The sequence below is a fragment of the Gossypium raimondii genome, chromosome 10, assembly GCF_025698545.1.
Source record: "Gossypium raimondii isolate GPD5lz chromosome 10, ASM2569854v1, whole genome shotgun sequence".
Lineage (NCBI taxonomy): Eukaryota > Viridiplantae > Streptophyta > Magnoliopsida > Malvales > Malvaceae > Gossypium > Gossypium raimondii.
Genome location: NC_068574.1, coordinates 5942573 through 5968622, shown reverse-complemented (window position 1 = coordinate 5968622; position 26050 = coordinate 5942573). Strand labels below are relative to the sequence as shown.

At 32.6% G+C, this 26050-nt stretch overlaps 1 long non-coding RNA gene across 1 annotated transcript; it reads left to right on the top strand.

Annotated features, from left to right (window-relative positions):
- The first annotated feature begins 24626 nt into the window (after positions 1-24626).
- LOC128033626 (uncharacterized) lies at positions 24627-25351 on the top strand. Its single transcript, XR_008189608.1, has 2 exons — positions 24627-24713; positions 24949-25351. It is a non-coding gene; the product is annotated as an uncharacterized LOC128033626 (long non-coding RNA).
- The last annotated feature ends 699 nt before the right edge of the window (positions 25352-26050 follow it).

The window sequence follows — 26050 nt, the reverse complement described above, 5'->3', positions numbered from 1 at the left end:
TCCACTTCTGCCTCCACTAATCTATGCTTGCCACGTACCTTATATTTTCTTTTCTTTTTCCTAATAATATTTTAATTTTTAAATGTAAATCACAATAAAATTAAGACAATTTATCTAGTACTACAGCTGACCGACAAGTGTTCAAGTAGGATACATGACATTGTAGCTAGTACTGTAAATGTTACCCCACACATGTTCTTCTTTTGTTAAGTTGTTTGTCTTTTTTTTATTTCTACGTTTTGATATATTTCATTGTGTCCTAATTTTTTCTTTTAAGTTGTTTTCGTGTTTATTTTAATTTTTATATAAATTATTATAATTCGATTTTAATGAAATATTATTATATCCCTTCAGCTTCGGACGCAAGGTAACACAAGAAGTTACTCATAACACATTTTTCTGCTTATTATTTATTAGTCAATCAGCAAAAGATTGATAGCTCAAAAAATTAAGATTCCAACCACCTCCTGCTTCCTATGAAAAGTTTTCACTTCACTCTTGCTTTTCTTTGTAGATTGTAACTCGGGCTTAATCATTTTGTACCGCAGTTTAAAAGGAATGACAGAATATATCCCATCACAAATGTCTCCATATGTCCTGCAATGATGGCATGATAGCAGGATTACCACATCAATGCCACCAAACACTGAACCTCCTCTATAAATAGCCCAGCAGAATGAAAAACTAATCGATCATCAAGCATTCAAGTTTCCTTTATTGGCATCACTCCTCAGCACAATTCCTTGTAATCCCAACCTCCTTTGTACACTTAACTCCTTCCTTTGTGTCTCTTATCTTGTTGATCTTACTCATCAATAATTATACATGTAATGTATATAAAAAATATTTAAATTTCTTGTTAGAGTGATTTAATTCATTGACAAGTTGCTTTATTATCTTATTTTAGTTAACAAAATATTACTTTTATCTTCACTCATAATTTGAAAGAGTTGGAGCTACATGTCCTCCCGAAACTAGATTTAATATCTATATTTGAATGGTTTGAATTTTTTTATTTTTAAATAATGTATTTAAAAATTGACCCACCACATTTTACTTGTAAATTGATTTTGATTGATTCAATAAGAATATTTACTTTGTAAATGTTAAGTGTTAATTCTAAGTAAATTATAAAAAGTTAATGGGGAAAAAGTAAGAAAAGTAGAAAGGAATTTGTATTAGATTGAGCGATTTCTATTGGGTTGAGTGTATAGCCAACAGATGGAGGAGTTCAAAGATAACATTTCAATTTATATATAAAAGTTGAATGCATAATTTGGCCCCATATAATTCGTAAATTATCAGTTTGATAGCTATACTTTTATTCTCTTCATTATCTTACCATCACATCAATTTTCTGTTTAAAGAAAAACCAGATATTAGCAATAAGCATCCAAATGAATCATAAAATCTCTAAATTAAAAGCCACAAAAAAATAAAAAAGAAGAAGATAAAATCACTACCAAATTATAATAAAATGAAAAATTAAAAAGAATCATAAAATCCACAAAAAAAAATAAAAGCTATAAGAAATTTCTAAAATCTCAAAATATATTTATGCAAAAAAATCTAAACAATTTTAGAAAACCAAAATTACAAAAAATATTAAAAATTCAGATTTTTTTCAAAATAATAAAAATACTGAAATTATAATTATAAGTAAACTCTTTTTTAAGTAATGAAATTTAAAAATTCAAAATAGTAACTAAATTTCCAAAAACAAAAGTTGTAAAAATTTGAGAATTTCTTTCTAACAAATTTTTCAAAATTATGAGAAAAAAGCAAAAAATAAATATAAATATAAAAGTTCTTCAAATTTTAGAATTATTCTAAAACTTCAGATTTTTTAAATTATTTTAATCTTAAATAATGATTCAAAGAGCTGAGCCATATGTTTACGCACAAGTCATTTAAGATTTTTTTCTTATTTATAAAAGTTTAATTGGCAAATTGGTACTTAAACTATACATCTTTTCTATATTGGTACCTCTACTACTTTTTTTTACGTTGGTACTTTTCTTAATTACATAGAGAAACGTGAAAAAAAAAGTGACATAAGCATTTACTGTTGAGCGGCCATTGAACAGTGTTAACCAATTATTTATTGGCGTTGATTGACATTGATCAGTCAATATAAATTTATATTATATAATTAAAAATTACTAATTTATAAAATTTTTAAACTTTTGTTTTGAATTTTATAAAATTTTAAAATTTTATTCTATTTTTATAATATATATTAAATTATTTATACTTAAAATTTATATAATTAATATAATATAAAATAAATTTTAAAAAATAAAGATGCATTTTAGATTTTTATATATATATTTTTATTTTTTTAATTTTATAAAAAAATTGAATTATTTTTATATGAATAAAGGGTATGTAACCTCCCCAATCTGACCTAAACGTTAGGCTCGAACTTGGGAGATTATACCGGTCACTGAAATGACCAAGTAAGCCATCGGAGTTTATAAAACAATCATTTTTAAAATATTTTTTTTTATCTTAGAAGAAAACTTAGCATGTTTTCAGAAAAACTGATGAGCTAACAAAACCGATGAAGTTTAACATTTTCCTTCTAATGATGATTACTTTATTACTCAAAATTTATTTATAATCTAGCAGCGGAAATGTGATTTTCAACTTACTTTTACTTAAGAAAAAATACAATTATTTTATGCATAATTAAATCTAAATCCGTGTTTCAGTATTCTAAATTCAAATTAAATATCATGTATGCTAATAAACTCTATACTTGAGTCCCATGCCACAATTTAAATAAAGCAATACCGTTCCAAAATAACATGAATTATAAAATATGCCTAAAATACTTTTGTATATAGAAAAAATGATTCCAAGCCCTCTGAATGCTGCACCCGTGTCCTAACTTAGTGGGTTATTTGTAAAGATGAAAAATAAGAGGGGTGAGCTTAAGAAGCTCAGTGTGCGTCCAATTACAAGAAATGTAGACCTATAAATATAGCATGCAAGATAACAATATTTAGAATAAACACATTCATATAGTAATTCACAATTTCACAGTATGATTTTATCAAAATAGCATATCACTGTAATATTTTAGAATTCGTAGTTTCATATGCTTATGCTGCAATGCAATTCCAATTTATTAGAAAAAAATCGTACCACATCGCTACATGCCATACTATGAGTTCCCTAGAACTCATCCAACTTTATAACTCCAGATTGTGGATAAACCATCGCTAATTTGTAGATAAATTGCCACTTGTTGTGGGTACACAACATAATTACAGATAAAAACTACCACTGGGTTGTAAAATTTGTAGGTAAACCACTAGTATTTTTAGATAAAAATATTTGCAGATAAATTGTCACTTGGTTCGTGATCAAATAATATATTTGCAGATAAACTGCCACTTATTTTGGATGCACAACATATTTGCAGATAAAAACTACCACTTGGTTCATGAATGAACCACACTGTTTGCAGATTATTAAACTGCCAAAACTCCCTCCATACAGTCGTCCCACCCCATGCAATGTAATATGACATGCTTGTTATAGTATCATGTAAAAAAAATAGAGATGCTTAACATGTTTTCAGTTCAACAGTAGCATTAGTCATGCTTAACATGTGTCCAATAGGGTGGTAACAATATTAACACTAACAATTTATCTATTTCACAATGACAGAAGTATATAATATTCACTTCTCATACAATATAGTCATAACACTTTAGTCACTAAATCATAAATTCTAGAATAACACAATATCAAGGACTTAATTGATCAAATAAAAACTTTAAAAATAATTCAGGATAGATACGAGGACTAAACTAAATATATTATAAAATTTTTGGGAAAAATTGTAAATAAAGGTCATACGGCCGTGTGGTGGACCGTGTAAGAGGCTAAGGGCAGTGTGGAAGTGGGTACATGACTATGTGGCTGGGCCGTGTAACAGACTGTGACTATGTGGCAAATGCAAAAATTAACCTACAAGGGAGACACAGTTGTGTATAAAAGGGTCATGGCTATGTGGTTCATGAACTAGGCCAAGGTTTTAGAGGTATATAGTCGTGTCGTCCACCCGTGTAGGAAACTGTGTGGCCTTAATCCTACATACGATTACCACTGTTTTGCTTAGAAAAAGATACACACCTTTCACCGGGAGTCCAATTGACATTCTTTATGCTCGATTATGGTCCGACGCACTTAAATTCGACCTTTTAACAATAAATTCACATAAATTAACAATGGTATCAAGATTTAAAAAAGATAAATAAAAGATTTTGGCAAGAACCGTAAGAGATCATTTAATCGATCGTAAGATTAGCGTTGGATAAAAATTCTAGAAAAATTTGATATTAATCATCAGGATTGAGATGTACTTTTGATTCTTGGAAAATATTAAGAATGTTATTTGATGATACCACTAAGAAATCAAGAAAGAAGGTTGATTCGATATGAGGAAGAAAATATTCAATAGCAAAAAGATGAAAAATATGATGTAAAGGAGAGGAAAGAAAAAAGAGAGGGAAGAAATAGGGAGAGGAAAGAAAATTCTAATTAGAATTGAAGAGAAAACAAAATCCAAGTTCAATTGGGAAAAGTTGGACAATATACCTAAAATTGGTCAATTGAAAAAAATGGAAAGGAAGAGTGTAGCTTGAACCTAGATCACTTAGGGGGAAGCAAACTTTTAACTGTTAGGTCTAAGGCTTATTTCCTGTTTAACTTGTTCCTAGGTTGCTAAAAATAAAAGGAAAAAGAATAGGAGAGGGGTAGCTCAAACCTAGGAACTCTAGGGAGAGAACTTAACTACTTAACCACCAAGCTTAATTCATTTCTTGGTAAATTATTTCAATTAACCCCTATATTTTGGGCCTAACAACTTTCCCCTCAAAGAAATTTCGTCCTCAGTGCTATGGCTCCGCCATAGAAACTTAACAAGTGAGATTTGTTTCCTTCTCAAAACTTTTACCTCGCGATTTAAAATTTGTACGGGTTCATCCTCAAAGGACAAATCCGGCTTGACTTAAATCTCTTTGATTAAAACAAAATAGGAAGGGTCAGATTGGTATCGTCTTAACATGGAGACGTGGAATACATCATGAATTTGGTCCATTTCTAGAGGTAATTCTAATTTGTATACCATTGGATAGACTGTAACACCCCTTACCCGAGACCGTTGCCGGAATCGAGTACGAGATGTCATCCAATTTAACTTACCGATTAGGAGCATAAAAATTTGCTTTTAAAATTAAATTCACTGTTCACAACAAAACTGTCCACCTGCGCGACTGTCACTAATTTAATTATAACTCGAGTTACGAAACTCAAAATTTAAATTTGTAAATTTTACCTGAAACTAGACTCATATTCCTACCTACCATAAAATTTTCAGAATTTTTTACTTAGCCAATTAGTACAGTTTATTCATTAAATTATCCCCTGTTTCACAGCTTGATAGAACTGACCTCTTGGCACTAAAAATCAATTATCTAATTGTACAGAATTCATATATGGTTACAGTTTATTTCTTTTGAAAATAGACTCACTAAGGAATCTAGAAATATAAATTATGACCTATAATTATTTCTGTACAATTTATAATGATTTTCTAAAGTTAGAACAGGAGACTTCAAAAACCTTTCTGACCCTATCTCACTAAAATTCAAATATCTCAAAATATAGAATTCCTTTCCCTACACCGTTTCTTTCATGTAAAAATAGACTTGATAAGCTTTAATTCCATATATAATTAACTCTCTAATTCCATTTATACTATTTATGGTGATTTTTCACATTCACGTCACTGCTACCGTCAAAGAAACTGCTTCTTTGTATTAGCTACCATTTCCATAGCTAATCTTAGTCATATCATATGAACATACTCAAAATGATTAAGACTCTATACATGCCATAACTTTAAACATTTTGAAAACACATAATACCGAGATGGCTGTGATAGTGTGATACGAGCTCCGACGATCCCCAATTCGAGCAAGCTCAAAACACTATAAAACAATGGAAAGAAAGAAAGGTGTAAGCTGTAAATAGCTTAGTAAGTTACATGCAAACAATAATTACTCATTTAATAATTAACACTTTTAACATATAACTAATCAAAACATTTCTTAGCAATTTCAATCACTTACACATGCACAATCTTACCAATTCACTTGCATATACCTTTTCACACTTAACATTTATCACATATGCTCAATTCTTTCAATTGTACCTGCATACACACTTCATTTCATATTCACTTTAACCCATCATTAATCCCGTTGAACACTCGGAATATACACAGATACGTAGAGATTTAGCACATAAGTGCAACACGATATGTAACCGGTTACCATCGTTATGTAGCCGGCTACCACCAAACGTAGTCGGGCTACCACCGATCAATAACACCGAAATGTCCACGGCCTGCGCACACAAGTCGTCAGTGTCTCGCAACACATGCTAGATCACCTAGCACCCGAGACTCACTGTAACACTGTAACACTGATCTCTAGTGACATGTCACTTGTATCCACTTCTATTCCTAAGTTCAACCGGGAATTTACACTTAACACTTTATTTTCAACACTTTAACACTTGAATAATTCATGAATAATTTTCCTTCCACATTGAATATTAATTCACATATCAAATATAATTCACAATTTATAAAAATATAACTATTATTTATACGTAACTTACCTCGGATGCAAAATGACTATTTTTGTAATTTAGTCGATAACTTTCTCTTTTCCCCGATCACTTCCACTATTTCTTCTTTCTTGATCTATATTAACACAATTTAATACATTTTATCAACATTTCATTCAAATACAATTCATACACAACATTTTGGCAAATTTACATTTTTCCCCAAAACTTTTCAAAAATTCCACTTTTGTCCCTAAGCTCGTAAAAATAAAATTCACTAAAATTTTAAATTTCAAACTTCACCAAATCATATTTCATGCTCATAACAGCCCTCAATTTCACAAAATCACAACTTTATGTACACTTTACCAATCTTTCACAATTTAGCCCTTTTTCAACATTTTCATCAAAATTCATCTAGTAAAACTTGTAATTAACACTTCAAACATTCATTAGCTAACATCACTAATCAATTTACAATTATATCATGAATGGGTCAATTTTTAAACTTTAATTTCATTTAAATTAAATAGTAGAAACATGAAATTCAAGCATCAATAAGCATAAAAATACGAAAATAATTAAAAACGGGGCAAGAAATCACTTACAATTGAGCTTAGGAAGATCAAGAACCCTAGCTATGGTGACATGAATTTTTTTTTGGCAGCAAACGTCTGATTTTGAAGAAGATGGACACTTATTTTCACTTTATTTTGTCTTTTATTCACTTTTGACAAATATGCCCTTGACCCATTACTTAGATATTTTTCTAGAATTACCCTTTTGTGTCCATAACACTAATTTATGGTCTAATTGCCACATAAACACTTCCAATTTCATGCAATAATTCAATTAAGTCATTTAATCACTAATTAGACACACTTTGCATTTTTCTCAATTTAGTCCTAAAAATTCAATTAGGCACTAAATCATTAAAATTTCCTATCCCTATCTTCACACAATATTTCAATCAATCAGTAATTAATAAAAATTTATAAAATTAAATTATTTCACATCGTATTTGTGGTTACGAAACCACTATTCCGATTAGGCCCTATTTCGGGCTTTCACAATTCTCCCCCTTAGGGATTTTCGTCCCCGAAAATCTTACCAGTGAATAAGTTGGGATACTGTTTCCCCATAGCCTCCTCAGTTTCCCATGTTGCCTCTTCCATCCCATGTCGTTGCCATAACACTTTCACTAAAGCAATTTCTTTGTTTCTCAACTGTTTCACTTCTCGTGCCAATATTCGAATCGGCTCTTCTTCGTATGTCATATCCGATCGAATTTCCACTTCAGTCGGTGAAATCACATGCAATGGGTCCGATCGATATCGCCTCAACATAGAAACATGAAACACATTATGAATTCTTTCCAATTCCGGTGGTAAAGACAATCGATAAGCCACTGGACCAATTCTTTCTATCACTTCATACGGACTAATAAATCTTGGACTTAATTTACCTTTACGGCCAAATCTCAAAATTTTCTTCCATGGAGACACTTTCAAAAATACTTTATCACCCACTTGAAACTCAATCTCTTTTCTTTTCAAATCCGCATACGACTTCTGTCGATCCGATGCAGCTTTCAAACAATCACGGATTATCTTCACTTTTTCTTCGGTTTCTTTTACCAAATCGACTCCATGTAACTAATTTTCATTAAGTTCAGTCCAATATAATGGAGTCCTACACTTTCGTCCATACAACGCTTCATAAGGTGCCATTTTTATGCTCAATTGATAACTATTATTATATGCAAACTCCACCAAAGGTAGATATCTTTCTCAATTACCTTCAAATTCCAATACACAACATCTCAACATATCTTCGAGCACTTGAATTACTCTTTCAGACTGTCTATCGGTTTGGGGATGAAATGCTGTACTAAAATTCAATTTAGTACCCAATGCCTCTTGTAATTTCTTCCAAAACCTTGAAGTAAACCGTGGATCTCTATCAGATATAATAGACACAGGCACACCATGTAATCGAACTATCTCAGCAATATACAATTCAGCTAACTTGTCAAGTGAAAAACTCATTCGCATAGGAATGAAATGAGCTGACTTAGTCAATCGATCAACTATTACCCAAATTGAGTGTTTCTTTTTCGGTGACAATGGCAATCCGGAAACAAAATCCATAGTAATTCTATCCCACTTCCACTCAGGCACCATAATAGGCTGAAGTAACCCTGAAGGTACTTGGTGTTCAGCTTTTACTTGTTGGCACACAAAACACTTTGCCACATACTCGGAGATATCCCGTTTCATACCCGGGCACCAATATAATTTCTTCAAATCATTGTACATTTTTACACTACCGGGGTGAACTGCCAAACGACTATCATGTGCTTCTTGCAAAATTTTCTGAATTAAATCAACATTTTTTGGAACACATATTCTGTCACGAAACATTAAACATCCATCTGAATCAATCCGAAAATCAGAATTATCATCCATTGCACACTGAGTCTTTTTTCTTTGCAATTCGTTATCCACTTTCTCAGCCTCACAAATTTCTTGAAGAAACAATGGTCTAGCTTTTAACTCTGCAAACAATGATCCATCTTCAATCAATGTTAATCTCGTATTCAGAGCTCTCAAAGCAAAGAGAGATTTTCTGCTCAAAGCATCCGCAACTATATTGGCTTTTCCCGGATGATAATCTATCACCAGTTCATAATCTTTCATCAATTCCAACCATCTTCGTTGCCGCAAATTCAGATCTTTTTGTGTCATAACATATTTCAAACTTTTATGATCTGTGAAAACACGACATTTCTCACCATATAAATAATGACGCCAAATCTTCAAAGCGAAGACAATAGCAGCTAACTCTAAATCATGGGTAGGATAATTTCGTTCATGCGGTAACAATTGTCGAGAAGCATACGCTATTACTTTTCCTTCTTGCATCAATACACATCCGAGCCCATTTAACGACGCGTCACTATAAACAACAAATTCCTTTCCTGACTCAGGTTGCACTAACACTGGTGCCTCAGTTAAACACTTCTTTAATTTCTCAAAACTTTGTTGACACTCCTCGGTCCATTCGAACATAACATCTTTTTGCAACAATTTTGTCATCAGTGAAGCTATCATCGAAAAACCTTCTACGAATCGACGGTAATATCCGGCTAAGCCCAGAAAACTCCTAACTTCAGATACATTTCTTGGAGGCTTCCATTCAACTATTGCCGATATCTTATTCGGATCCACTCGAATGCCATCTCCTGAGACAATATGCCCCAAAAATCCAACTTCACTGAGCCAAAATTCACTTTTGCTAAATTTAGCAAACAATTTCTTTTCTCGCAGAGTCTGTAGCACAATTCTTAAATGTTCGGCGTGCTCAGCTTCACTTCGGGAATAAATAAGAATATCATCTATAAACACCACCACAAATTTATCCAAATAGGGCCGAAAAATTCGATTCATCAAATCCATAAAAATAGTTGGAGCATTAGTCAGACCAAAAGGCATTACAAGAAACTCATAGTGACCATACCGAGTTCTGAAAGCAGTCTTTGGCACATCTGACTCTTTAACCCTCAATTGGTAATATCCGGACCTCAAATCAATTTTGGAAAACACTATGGCATCCTTTAACTGATCAAACAAGTCATCTATTCGGGGCAATTGATACTTATTCTTCACTGTCATTTTGTTAAGTTGACGATAATCAATACACAATCTCAATGTCCCATCCTTTTTCTTCACAAATAGCACGGGAGCACCCCACGGAGAGTAACTTGGTCTTACGAATCCTTTATCTGTCAACTCTTGTAATTGCACTTTTAATTCTTTTAATTCAGTTGGTGCCATTCTGTAAGGAGCAATCGATATTGGAGCAGTACCTGGTATTACTTCAATACCAAACTCTACTTCTCTAATCGGAGGCAAACCTGGCAACTCTTCTGGGAACACATCTGAATATTTACATACCACTGGCACTGATTCGATCTTTGTTTCAGACACTTTTGTATTCAACACATAAGCAAGATATGCTTCACAACCATTTTTCAAACATTTCTGAGCAGACATGGCAGAAATCACAATTGGCATCACATTTGACTTATCTGTTTCAACCCGAAGAACTGTACCACTACTACACTTCAACTCAAGAATTTTCTGACTACAATCTATCTTGGCCTTATTCAATGTCAACCAATCCATTCCCAAAATAACATCAAATTCATCAAATGGCAACAACATCAAGTTGGCAAGGAAACACTGACCTTGTATCATCAAAGGACAATTTTTGCATATTTTATCAACTATCACATGCTTGCCTAAAGGATTTGACACTTTAACCACATACTCAGTCAATTCAACACACAAATTCTTATCAGACACTAAATTTAGGCATACATACGAGTGAGTAGAACCAGGATCAATCAATGCAAGAACATTAGTGTCGCAAAGAGAAAATATACCAGTGATCACATCGGGGGAAGATGCTTCCTCTCTGGCTCGGATGGCATAAGCTCTTGCTGGAGCTCCCACTTCAGATCTTACAGTCGTGTCTTTTGTTACACCTTTACCACTAGTTCCAGTCCCTACATTTCTCGGTGGTCTTCCTCTAGTAGTCACACTGCTCGATCTCACATTCTGAAACTTTTCTATCTCTTCTCTTTCCGGACAATCTTTCACAAAATGATCTTGAGATCCACATTTAAAACATGCTAAGCTGATTAAATAACATTCCCCCAAATGTTGTTTTCCACAATGTTGACATTCCAATCTAGTAGGTTTAACACTACCTACACTTGCCATAGAAGTCGCCTGAGCTTTAGAACCTGAATATTGTCTTCCTCGATCTATTTGAAAATTCACACTAAAAACATTTGATCGAGTATTCATTTCTCTAGACTTCTTCGCTTGAAATTGAAATAACTTGCCCATTGATCTTTTTCTTGCATCTCTTGCTTCACTTTCCACCTTTCTTTTCTCTTTGCTCAATTCTTCAGCCTTGATAGCTCTTTCAACTAGTACCACTAGCTCTTTAATTTCAAGAATTCCCACTAGCAATCGGATATCCTCGTTTAATCCATCTTCAAACCTTTTGCATAATGTAGCTTCATTAGATACACACTCTTGGGCATACTTGCTTAATTTGAAAAATTCTCGTTCATATTCGGCTACCGTCATGCGCCCTTGTTTCAATTCAAGAAACTCTTTGCTCTTTTGATCAATGAAACGCTGACTCACATACTTCTTTCGGAATTCTTCTTGAAAGAAATCCCATGTAACTTTCTCTTTAGGCACCACTGACACTAAAGTTTTCCATCAATTATAAGCTGAATCCCTAACAATGAGATAGCACATTTGAGACTTTCTTCTGGAGTACAAGATAATTCATCCAACACTCTGATGGTATTATCAAGCCAGAACTCTGCTCTTTCAGGATCATCATTTACATTAGCTCGGAACTCTTCAGCTCCATACTTTCGAATTTTGTCCACTGGAGGCTTTGACAATCTTAACACTTTAGTTTGTTGAGGAGCTATGGGAACAGCTTGAGGAATAGGAGGGGGCGGAGGAGGTTGAGCATTAGGATTAGTTCTAACAAACTCAGTGTACCAATTGTTCATCATATGGAGAAAAGCTTCCCGAGCATCATCTCATTGACCCTGAGTCTCGGGTCGACTTTCAACAGGCACATTACTTGGAGCATCATCAGTTGTATCTCGATTAGAATCCATTACTATAAAAAAAACATTTTAAGATGTCAGGAGTTGTCACACTATCATTATTTAATTATGGCATGTGTAGATAGTCTATTACACTCGCTACGTTAGTCCGAGAATCGACTAAACCGTAGCTCCGATACCACTAAATATAACACTCCTTACCTGAGACCGTCACCGGAATCGAGTACGAGATGTCATCCAATTTAACTTACCGATTCGGAGCATAAAAATTTGCTTTTAAAATTAAATTCACTGTTCACAACAAAACTGTCCACCTGCGCGACTGTCACTAATTTAATTATAACTCGAGTTACGAAACTCAAAATTTAAATCTGTAAATTTTCCCCAAAACTAGACTCATATTCCTACTTACCATAAAATTTTCAGAATTTTTTACTTAGCCAATTAGTACAGTTTATTCATTAAAGTATCCCCTGTTTCACAGCTCGACAGAACTGACCTCTTGGCACTAAAAATCAATTATCTAATTGTACAGAATTCATATATGGTTACCGTTTATTTCTTTTGAAAATAGACTCACTAAGGAATATAGACATATAAATTATGACCTATAATTATTTCTGTAAAATTTATAATGATTTTCTAAAGTTAGAACAGAGGACTTCAAAAACCATTCTGACCCTGTCTCACTAAAATTCAAATATCCCAAAATATAGAATTCCTTTCCCTACACCGTTTCTTTCATATAAAAATAGACTTGATAAGCTTTAATTCCATATATAATTCACTCTCTAATTCCATTTATACTATTTATGGTTATTTTTCACATTCTCATCACTGCTGCCGTCAAAGAAACTGCTTCTTTGTATTAGCTACCATTTCCATAGCTAATCTTAGTCATATCATACGAACATACTCAAAATGATTAAGACTCTATACATGCCATAACTTTAAACATTTTGAAAACACATAATACCGAGATGGCTGTGATAGTGTGATACGAGCTCCGACGATCCCCAATTCGAGCAAGCTCAAAACACTATAAAACAATGGAAAGAAAGAAAGGTGTAAGCTGTAAATAGCTTAGTAAGTTACATGTAAACAATAATTACTCATTTAATAATTAAAACTTTTAACATATAACTAATCAAAACATTTCCTAGCAATTTCAATCACTTACACATGCACAATCTTACCAATTCACTTGCATATACATTTTCACACTTAACATTTATCACATATGCTCAATTCTTTCAATTGTACCTGCATACACACTTCATTTCATATTCACTTTAACCCATCATTAATCCCGTTGAACACTCGGAATATACACAGATACGTAGAGAATTAGGACATAAGTGCAACACTGATATGTAGCCGAAGCTACCACTGAAATGTCCACGGGCCTGCTCACACAAGCTGTCAGGTGTCTGCAACACATGCTAGATCACCTAGCACCCGGGACTCATTGTAACATTGTAACACTGATCTCTAGTTACATGTCACTTGTATCCACTTCTATTCCTAAGTTCAACTGGGAATTTACACTTAACACTTTATTTTCAACACTTTAACACTTGAATAATTCATGAATAATTTTCCTTCCACATTGAATATTAATTCACATATCAAATATAATTCACAATTTATAAAAATATAACTATTATTTATACGTAACTTACCTCGGATGCAAAATGACTATTTTTGTAATTTAGTCGATAACTTTCTCTTTTCCCCGATCACTTCCACTATTTCTTCTTTCTTGATCTATATTAACACAATTTAATACATTTTATCAACATTTCATTCAAATACAATTCATACACAACATTTTGGCAAATTTACATTTTTTCCCAAAACTTTTCAAAAATTCCACTTTTGTCCCTAAGCTCGTAAAAATAAAATTCACTAAAATTTTAAATTTCAAACTTCACTAAATCATATTTCATGCTCATAACAGCCCTCAATTTCACAAAATCACAACTTTATATACACTTTACCAATCTTTCACAATTTAGCCCTTTTTCAACATTTTCATCAAAATTCATCTAGTAAAACTTGTAATTAGCACTTCAAACATTCATTATCTAACATCACTAATCAATTTACAATTATATCATGAATGGGTCAATTTTTAAACTTTAATTTCATTTAAATTAAATAGTAGAAACATGAAATTCAAGCATCAATAAGCATAAAAATATGAAAATAATTAAAAACGGGGCAAGAAATCACTTACAATTGAGCTTAGGAAGATCAAGAACCCTAGCTATGGTGACATGAATTTTTTTTTGGCAGCAAACGTCTGATTTTGAAGAAGATGGACACTTATTTTCACTTTATTTTGTCTTTTATTCACTTTTGACAAAAATACCCTTGACCCATTACTTAGATATTTTTCTAGAATTACGCTTTTGTGTCCATAACACTAATTTATGGTCTAATTGCCACATAAACACTTCCAATTTCATGCAATAATTCAATTAAGTCATTTAATCACTAATTAGACACACTTTGCATTTTTCTCAATTTAGTCCTAAAAATTCAATTAGGCACTAAATCATTAAAATTTCCTATCCCTATCTTCACACAATATTTCAATCAATCAGTAATTAATAACAATTTATAAAATTAAATTATTTCACTTCGGATTTGTGGTTACGAAACCACTATTCCAATTAGGCCCTATTTCGGGCTATCACATAGACTCTCTTCAGGATTTTGAAGAGTCCAATGAACTTAGGACTTAACTTGCCATTTCATTCAAACCTCAACACTTTCCGCCATAAGGACACTTCCAAGAAGACTTGATCTCCAATACTGTAATCAATGTCTTTTCTCTTTAGGTCTGCATACGACTTCTGCCTATCTGAAGTCGCTTTTAGTTTATCCTAGATCAATTTAATTTTCCCTTCAGACTCCTATACCACTTCTAGACCCAAAATTTTCTTTTTACCCAGTTCAGTCCAACACAATGGTATTTAGCACTTACGACCATACAAGGCTTCGTAGGGTGCTATTTCTATACTCGATTGGAAGCTATTGTTATAGGAAAATTTTTCTAAAGGTAAATGTTCCTCCCAACTACCTTAGAATTCGATAATGTAGCCTATTAGCATATATTTCAATATTTGAATGACTTATTCAGATTGTCCGTCAGTTTATGGATAGAAAATAGTAATAAAATCCAAACGAGTACCCAATGCCTCTTGAAGCTTTTTTCTAGAATCGAGATGTAAAATAGGGATATTAATTTGAAATAATTTATACAGGTACCCTATGCAACCTTACAATCTTCGAAATATATAACATAGCCAGCTTTTGCAAAGAATAATCCGTGCAAACTGGTAATAAATAAGCTGACTTAGTTAATCGGTCAACTATCACCCTAATTGAATCTTTATTAGTGGGTGTTAAGGGTAACCCACTAACAAAGTCCATCGTTATTCACTCTCACTTCTACTGTGATATTTTAATTTGTTGCAAAAGGCCCGAAGAGAACTAGTGTTTAGCTTTCACTTGTTAACACATTAGGCACTTAGCTACCCCATTTGTCACGTCTAGTTTCAGTCCAGGCCACCGATACAGTTCCCTTAAAACTCGGAACATCTTATTTCCTTTGGGATGCATGACATAAGGGCTAGCATGCACTTCCCGAAGTATGGTACGTTTTAGATCGTTATCATTTGACACACAATACCTCCCTCAAAAGCATGAAATACCATCATTATTGAACCCAAAATCTTCAGTTTTGTCATCCTCCACTTGCTTAATTCTTAGCAACAAGGACACATCTAAGGGTTTTTTTAGGTTTGATCTCATTAGCTAAAGTGAGTTTCACTTGTAGTTCGGCTAGTAAGCCTCCACCACCCACCAGACTTAACCTAGCAAACATTACTCTTAGATCTATCATCTATTTTCTACTTAGAGCATCTGCCACTACATTAAATTTTTCGGGGTGGTATTCAATTACATAGTCATAGTCTTTTAATAGTTCTATCCACCTCCGCTGTTTTAGGTTCAACTATTTGTGGGTGAGAAAATACTTGAGACTCTTGTGATCAGTATAGATATAGCACCTCTCACCATATAAGTAGCGTATCTAGATTTTTATTGCGAATACCACTAATGCCAACTCCAAGTCATGTGTTAGATAGTTGTATTCATGCTATTTCAACTGCCTCAACGCGTAAACAATTACTTTTTCGCCTTGCATACACACATCCAATGTTAGTGTAAGATGCATTATTGTACACCATATAAGTAGTGTATCTAGATTTTTATTGCGAATACCACTAATGCCAACTCCAAGTCATGTGTTAGATAGTTGCATTCATGCTATTTCAACTGCCTCAATGCGTAAACAACTACTTTTTCGCCTTGCATACACACATCCAATTTTAATGTAAGATGCATTATTGTACACCACAAACTCTTTTCCCGACTTGGGTTGAATCAATATAGGGATTGAGTTAACATAACCTTTAGCTTTTCAAAGTTAGCTTGTTGATATTTCGTCCATTTAAACAGAACATTCTTCTTCAATAGCTTTGTTAATTGAACAGCAATCAGGGAGAGCCCTTCAACAAATCTACTATAGTACCCGACTAAACCAAGAAAACTTTAAATTTATCGAGTCCTAAACGTGGTTTTGGCCACATCCACCTCTTTTACCTTTAGTTGGTAGTACCCAGACCTTAAATCTATCTTAGAAAACACTGTTACACCTTAGAATTGATTGAATAAGTCATCGATCCTAGGTAGGGGATATCTGTTTTTAACGATCAATTTATTCAACTATCTATAATCAATGCACAACCTTAGGAGCCATCTTTCTCTTTGACAAATAGGACCAGAACTCCCCATGGAGAAACTCTAGGTCTAATAAACTCGCGATCTAAAATCTCCTAAAATTGGATTTTTAATTCTTGAAGCTCTTTAGGTGCCATGCGGTAGGGAGTAATAGACACCGGAGTGGTTCATAGCGATAGTTTAGTTCTGAATTCTACCTCACGATCTGGAGGTAACCCTGGTAGCTCTTCGGGAAATATGTTTGGGAATTCCCTAACTGTTCAGATACTATCTATGATAGAGCTATTTGCAAGTTTAGTTCTGAATTCTACCTTACGATCTGGAGGTAACCCTAGTAGCTCTTCGGGAAATATGTTTGGGAATTCCCTAACTGTTCAGATACTATCTATGATAGAGCTATTTGCACTTCCATCCATTACATATGCTAGGTAAGTCTCACACCTTATCTGAACTAACTTCTTGGTGACCATAGCGCAGGTTACATTGGATAGATAGTTCTGTCGCTCCCCAACCATAACGATCTACTACCTTCTGTCATTTTCAAAGTTACCCTTTTAGTGGCAAAATCTAAGCTAAGTTAATGTTCCACTAACCAGTCAATACCTAGAATTAAATTGAACTCTCCAAAAGGTAATTCTATAAGATCCGCTGGAATCACTACCCCTTGAACCTCCAATGAACATCTCCTATAGATCTTATTTACAATGATTGATTGTCGTAAATGGCTTACTACAATAATATCAATAGTGGTTTCCTCTACCCTAGCACTCAATTTTTCAGACATATTACAAGCAATATATGAATGGATGGATCCTATGTCTCTTAGGGCAAAGTATGAAACCGAAAGAATGATAAAAATACATGTTATGACATCAAACGTATGTCTATCCTTATGACCTCTAACAATGTAAACGAGGGCAAGCTGTCTAGCATCAGTTCAGTTTGCTCCAGTTGCTATAGTATTTGCAGTTCTATTTTGACCTCGGGCCCTAGGAGGCAACTAACCCGATCTCTAGTTTTGGGCCTGATTTTGAATCGAAACTTGCGTCTGTTAGAACCGACAAGGACAATCCTTTACTACATGCTCTGTCAACCCACATCTCAAACACACCCCCAATTTCTTCCAGCACTCACCCGTGTGGTATTTTCCACAATATGTACAATTAGGAATAGTACCCCTAGAATTAGTTGCAAAAATACCTTGTTGCAGTCTACCCTCTTTAGCTCGCTTAATAGGACGGGAATTTATACTAGTGGAACCAGAATCTCTCTTAACCAGGACCTTATTTTTCTCCCATTTTTTGAGTTCCACTTATTTAATCTCCTTTACAATTTTGGTTTTCTCCACTATGGCCTCAAACACCCGTTCTTGGTGTAGAGCAACTTGTATCTTAAGGTCAAAACGCAGTCTATTTTCGAACCTCATGCATTTGTCCTACACTATTGCAACCATTCCTTAGGCATAGCGGCTAAGCCTAAAAAATGCAGCCTTATATTCTGACACCGCTTATCTCCTTACTTTAACTCAATAAACTCAAGTCTGCAGGCCTCCACATACCCAGTGCCAACATATTTCTTTTGAAAAGCTTCCTAAAAATATTCCCAGATCAGACGTTTAACTTATGCACCCTCATCACAGACTGGCACTAGTGATAAGCCTAATCCCTTACTAAGGACACAATGCCCTTTAGTTTTTGTTTTGGAGTGCAATCTAAATCCTCCATGATTCTCTCCATCGACTCTATCCAGTATTCGACCATGATAGGGGTCGTTCCAGCAATACCTCTGAGTATTTCAGACCTATTTGATTGGAGCCTCTCTAGATCAGATCCACGACTCCCCGATCTAGTTTGGGCTCTAGCAACCCTTTGCAAAACCTTTAGCATCACCGTAACACTGGATCATCTTTGTTTTTGTAACCTTCGCCACCATTGGCGGTAGAGTTCTCTACATACTTTCCTCAGAGAATGAATTTTCTCTCTGAATAGTAGACGGTTCAACAGGTGCAGCCATACGCAACCTACCCCTACCACATCTACCTTTAGTGTTCATAATGATCTTTACAGAAATTTAGAGTCTAAAGTAGATATACAATTGTCACATAAAAGTTCAAGTATTAACTATTTCTTGAGTATTTACAGTCTAAAGATTACATTTTATCTAAAGTTTCAAGAGTAATAGTAACTAAAGTAAGACCGACATTGGAGTCTCGGATTTACTTTCCTATAGAAAATCAATTTTTCAAAAACTTGTGGCTTGGTTTTTCTCAAAATATCCCTTTTTAATGTATACATGCAGTCTCATTCAATTTTCCATAGTCTGAGTTTTGTAAACCTGGCTTTGATACTACCAAGTGTAAACTCTCAAACCCGACCTAGAAATGAGGCCCAAATTTGGGAGATTACATCAGCCATCGAAATGACCTAGTAAGCTATTGGAGTTTATAAAACAATCATTTTAAAAAAACAATTATCTTAGAAGAAAACTTAGCCTATTTTTAGAAAAACTCACGAGCTAACAAAACCAATTAAGTTTAATGTTTTCCTTATAACGGTGATTACTTCTGCAAACCTACTTAATTTCTAATTTATTTATTACTTAAAATTTATTTATAATCTAGCAGCGGAAATGTGATTTTCAACTTAGTTTTAAGTAAGAAAAAATAAAATTATTTTATGCGTAATTAAATCTAAATCCTTGTCTAAATATCTTAAATTCAAATTAAATATCATGTATACTGATAAACCTTATACTTCAGCTCGATGCCACAATTTAAATAAAGCAATACTGTTCCAAAAAAACATGAATTATAAAAATATGCCTAAAATACTTTTGTATATAGAAAAAAATGATTCCGAGCGCTTCAAATGCTGCACCCGTGTCTTAACCTAGTGAGTTATCTATAAAGATGAAAAATAAAGGGGGTGAGCTTCAGAAGCTCAATATGCATCCAATCATAAGAAAATCAGTATGGAATAGCAGCTATAACATGCAAGATAACAATATTTAGAATAAACACATTCGTATAGCAATTCACAATTTCATAGTATGGGTTTATCAGAATAGCACATCACTGTAATATTTCAGAATTCGTGGTTTCATATGCACATGCTTATAAATGGCAATGTAATTTCAGTTTATAAAAAAAAAGGTCTCATCGCATCGCTACACACCACACTATGAGTTTCCTAGAACTCATCCAACTTTATAACTCCGGGTTGTGGATAAACCACCACTGATTTGCAGATAAAATGCCACTTATTATAGATATACAACATAATTGCAGATAAAAGCTGCCACTGGGTTTGTAAAAATTGTGGGTAAACCGCCAGTACTTTTAGATAAAAATATTTACAAATAAACTGTCACTTGGTTCGTGATCGAACCATATATTTGTAGATAAATTGCCACTTAGTTCATGAATGAACTACACTATTAGTAGATTATTAAACTGCGAGTACTTCCTTCGTACAATCGTCCCACCCCATGCAATGTAGTATGATATGCTTGTTACAGTATCATGTAAAAAAATAGACATGCTTAACATGTATTCAGTTCAACAGTAGCATTAATCATGCTTAACATCTGTCCAATAGGGTGGTAACAAGATTAACACTAACAATTTATCTGTTTCACAATGATAGAAGCCTGTAATATTAACTTCCCATACAATATAGTCATAACACTTTAGTCACTAAATCATAAATTCCAGAATAACACAATATCAAGGACTTAATTGATCAAATAAAAACTATAAAAAGAATTCAGGGCAGATATAGAGACCAACTGAACATATTATAATTTTTTTGGGTAAAATTGTAACCAGAGGTCACAGATTGTGTGGTCGACCGTTTGAGAGGTTAAGGGCCATGTGGAAGGGGGTACACGATTGTGTGGTTAGGCCATGTAACAGACTGTGGTCGTGTAACAAATGTAAAAATTAACTTACAGGGGAGATACGACCGTGTGGCAGGCCATGACTGTGTGATAGGTTGTGGCCGTGTGGTTCATGAACTAACCTAGGGTTTTAAAGGTACATGGTCGTGTGGTTTACAGGCCCGTGTAGAAGACTATGTGACCATAATTCTACATACAATCACCACCAATTCGTTTGGGAAAAGACATACACCTTTCACTAGGAATCTAATTGAAGTTCCTTATGCTCGATTTTGGTCCGACGCAGCTAAATTCGATCCTTCAATGACAAATTCACGTGAATTACTATTGGCATCAAGATTTACGAAAGATTTTGGCAAGAATCGTGAGAGATCATTTAATCAGTCACAAGATAAGCGTTGGATAAAAATTCTAAAAAAATTCGAGATTAATCATTGGGATTAAGATGTACTTACTAATTCTTGGAAAATATTAAGGATGTTATTTGATGATACTGCTAAGAAATTAAGAAATAAGGTTGATTTGATACGAGGAAGAAAATATTCAATAGCAAAAAGATGAAAAATATAATGTAAATGAGAGGGAAGAAAAGAAATAGGGGAAAAATAGTGAGAGGAAAGAAAATTCTAATTGGAATTGAAGAGAAAACAAAATCTAAGTTCAATTGGGAAAAGTTAAACTAAATACCTAAGGTTTGGTAACCTTAGGGGGTGGCTTGGGCAATATACCCAAAATTGGCCATATTGAAAAAAGATGGAAGGGGAAGAATATGGATCGAATCTAGATCATTTAGGGGGAAGCAAGCTCTTAACCGTTAGGGTTAAGGCCTATTTCTTGTTTAATTATTTTACTCCTAACAATATATTATTTTAATGTAGTTTCTATCCTAAGTTGCTGAAAATAAAAGTAAAAGAAATGGGTGAGGGGTAGCTCAAACCTAAGACCTCTAGGGAAGGCACTTAACTATTTAACAATCAAGCATGCTTCATTTCTTAGTTAATTATTTCAATTATACCTCTATATTTTGGGGTATGACATGATAATTATTCTATCCACTATGAGTAGAGTAAAATACTCTACAAGTGAATCTAAGATGATACCAAGTATCTTTTTTAATTATTTAAATTTTATTTTGTTATACCCTTATAACAAATGATATCAACCCAAAACCGCTTATAGAGTTTTTTTTATTCCACTAGCAATGTATATTATACATAAATAAATACATAATAATACTTATGCATCTTTTTGTGCCTTGTGGCAAATTTTAATTGATTGTTTTTAACAGACCTAATAATAGGAGTTATTTAAATAATGAAAATATAATTTAGGTATAATTTTAATAAAAAATTCAAGTAATAAGATAAGAAAATTAATATAATTTAAATATCAATTTTATTTAAACCTATTTTTAAATAATAGGTTTAATTGATTGATTAGCACATTTACTTGCTAATCGATTTTAGTATATGTAATTGATTCATTAAAATTAATTTTCTTTTTTACTTTTAATGATTCATATTACTCATTGAATCAATTTAAAATCTTCATTTGATTCTACAACTTAATAAAAATTGATCTTTCAAATTAATAAATAATATTTAATAAAACTTAAATTATTTTTCATTAAATAAAGAATTAAAAATTAAATTAAAAACCTAAAAACTCCTCTTCTTTTTTTTTTCTCTAAGTTGTTTACTTCTTATCTTTTGTTTTGTCCAGTAGTAGAACTAGCCTCTGGGCTGGCTATCCCCCATCTTTTTCTCGCTCCCATCAACCCTTTCTTTCTTTCTGCTTCTCATTCACTCCATGTGTCTTCACTCTTTTCAGTTTGAAAATCTATTTTGTGGGTATTTTTGTTGCCTTCACAAGTTGTGATGGATAGATGATAGTGCTTGCCGCTCACTAAAACTTCACCGCCCACCAGTAATTTTTCTTGGAAAGTGGGTGGCTCTTCGTCAGCTTCTTAATATATTTCTGTTTTGAGAGTATTTCATAATAATAAATGATTTCACGAGTCAATTTGGACACGTGTTGTCTTAAGTTTTATATTTTTTTTGTTTATTTTTTCATTATTTAATAACTTTTTAGTTTTAGAAGTTTTTGTCTTCTTTTGTAGCACGTTTTTTAGTCTTGTTTAAGCATGTAACCTTAGTTAATTTTACAAATGATTTTAAGGATAGTTTTGTTATCGTCCTCTCTAGTTTGGTGAATGCTCAATTCTTTAGTGGATTTTTGCTCGTTGCTTTTGGACCATCCAGAGTTGATTTTCTTATCGTATTAAGTACTTGCAATCACTCCAGATATGTCGTGCTTGAGTTGTGACAAAGTCAATTGTCAACGTGTCATTGATGCTAAGGCTAAAGCATTTGTTGTGTTAATAGAGCTTGTCTTTCACCATATGTGATGAGTGGTTATTATTTTTTTCCTAAATTGTATGATTCCATTAATTAAATAAATTAATAAATTTACTGGGAAATAATGCTGGGAAATAGTAAAAAGTTAAAACAATTAAATTGGGATATCGTGGCGCGTTTGGATGAAAGGCCAGGGAGTGGGGGCAGACCATTTCTTTTAGATTGAGACATTGAAGTATAGGCAACAACTACAGGCGATCAAACAGAAGAACAATTCAAATTTTCTTTTAAATAATTAATATCTAATTTGGCTCTTCTATAATAGGTAAATTACTATTTAGGTATTTAGAGAATTCATTTATCAATTTCATATCTCTGCTTTCATTTCATCTATTAAATTAGTACCTCATAAATTTTCCTTTAAAAATTAACGTGATAATAAGCATCCAATAAATGCTTGCCACATGCTTAAAAAGCTATTTTGAAGCCAAAATTGTTAATATCACCTCATAATAATAATGAATTATAAAATTCCAAAAAAAAAAAAGTGTATGTCTTGGAAGGGTTAACATGCATCGTTAAAATATGACGACTATTAATATAGTTACACATGATAGTCTCATATTTTAATACGTGGTAAAAATAAAATATTTAAATTTTATAAAAGGTTATATATATTTTCTTTTTATTTTTTATAATGTGACAAAATTTAAAGTTGCTTCGTACAATCATACTATAGTTTCAAGTTTAGACATTAATTAAGTTCAAAACAAAAATTCAAGTAGCAAGTAATGGAGGTGCTCATGGGTCACATCGGACCTAAGCATAATATTAACATACTTTATGCTTGTCCAAGCTCGGCTCGACTCAAAATATGAATATAAAATTTTATCCAAACTCACAATATTTGCAAAAGACTAACCCAAGCCCATTTTAGGCCCACTCATATTATTTTTAATTCTTTTTAAAAATATTTATATGATATTATTTTAATATTTAATAATTTTATATATTATTTTATTTATTTAATTTTTTAATACTGTGATCTTAACATTATTTTAATGTTTATATTAGAGTAGTATTATATATTTAGTATAAGTTTTTTTAATGTGTTATAAATTACATAATATAAAGTATTATAAAGTTAAAAACAAGTTGGGTCAGACTCGGGATTTGAATGTTCAAGCTCGAGATTGACCCATATTTTAAACAGGCCTAATTTTTTTGTCAAGCTCATCATATTTCGAGCGTAATATTTTTGCCCAAATTCTCCCAAATTTCGGGGGAACCTTTGGGCTTGGACAGATAGCTCGTTCCATGGACAGTTCTAGCAAGTAAGTATTAGTTGTCAAGTTTAAGTACTTTCGTATATATTAATCATCTTTGTAATTTTTTATGAAAGGAAAGCTCAGGCCATGTTTTTTCTTTTTCTTTTTTTTTTTTAAGGAAAAGTTTTCATGATCCATACTCGTACCGGAATATGTGTCTATATTATTATGAAAGCTTTTGAAACATGATAAATATGCTTGTAAATTGTTTGCCTGCATCTTAGAAGCTGTTATTTTGAAGGAAACACCACCTTCTCAATGCTTACAGAGTTCCATGGAGATGTTGAAGAAAAGGGAAATGGAGTTGGGAGGTTAACATCGGAGTTAAAAGAACTCCAATCTTGTATTTTGTCTTTACGCGGAAGCTGCAAAAGATTGTAAGCAAGTTCTTTGAGCCTTTCCAAACCTCAGGGATCAATCCAAAGCTTTCCAAACAGGTGGGAAATTGAACAAACTTTGAGATGAAAATATCAAGTGTTTGATCCTTTTGAAGCACCCATTTTGAACGTGCCCTTGTTTTCGTTGCTGGGATTTTACTATTTGCTTCCCACTTCCAATATTTTTCCTTTAGGAAATGAATCCAACAACTTATATCATTATGTTCTTCTGATTGTTATAACAATAATATTAATTAGAAGTTTTTATGGGCTGGGTTGAGTTTAACAATAATATTTGCATGAGCTTAGCCTAACTCAAAACATAACTCTACTCATATTTATAAATAGTTAATTCAAATTCATTTTAAACTCGTTCATATTAATTTTAATATATTATTCTCAATTGAGTATTATTAATTTTATATATTTTATTTATTAAAATTATATATATATTCATCTAAACATTTTTAATATTTCTATTGTAGTAATGTATAGATTTAAATTTTTATGGATTATAAATTATATAATATAAAAATAATACAATAGTTTTTACAAATTTATAAAAGAGTCGACTAGGCTCGAATCTCAAATGTTCAAGTACTAGTCCAGTCCATATTTTAAACTTAATCCTTTCATCTAAACTTATTTTTCAAGCTAATTTTTATCTAAATTCTCCTAAATTTCAAGAAAGCTTTAAATTTAAACAGATAGTCTAACCGAGATAAGGCTAAATCAAAATAGAAGTATTGAAATAGTTAATAGTAAAGAAAACAAAAGTTGGCTATTGATTTGCATATAAATTTATGGCTTTGATCAAAAGGTTGGAAATATTTACATTCTCATTGTTTTTTATTATTAAAGTTTTTATCCTAGTTGTTACCATAAATATAAGTACAACCAAAATTTTAAATATAATTAGAATTAGAAATTTTTTATATTGTTGGTGAAATATTTAGACTCTACAAG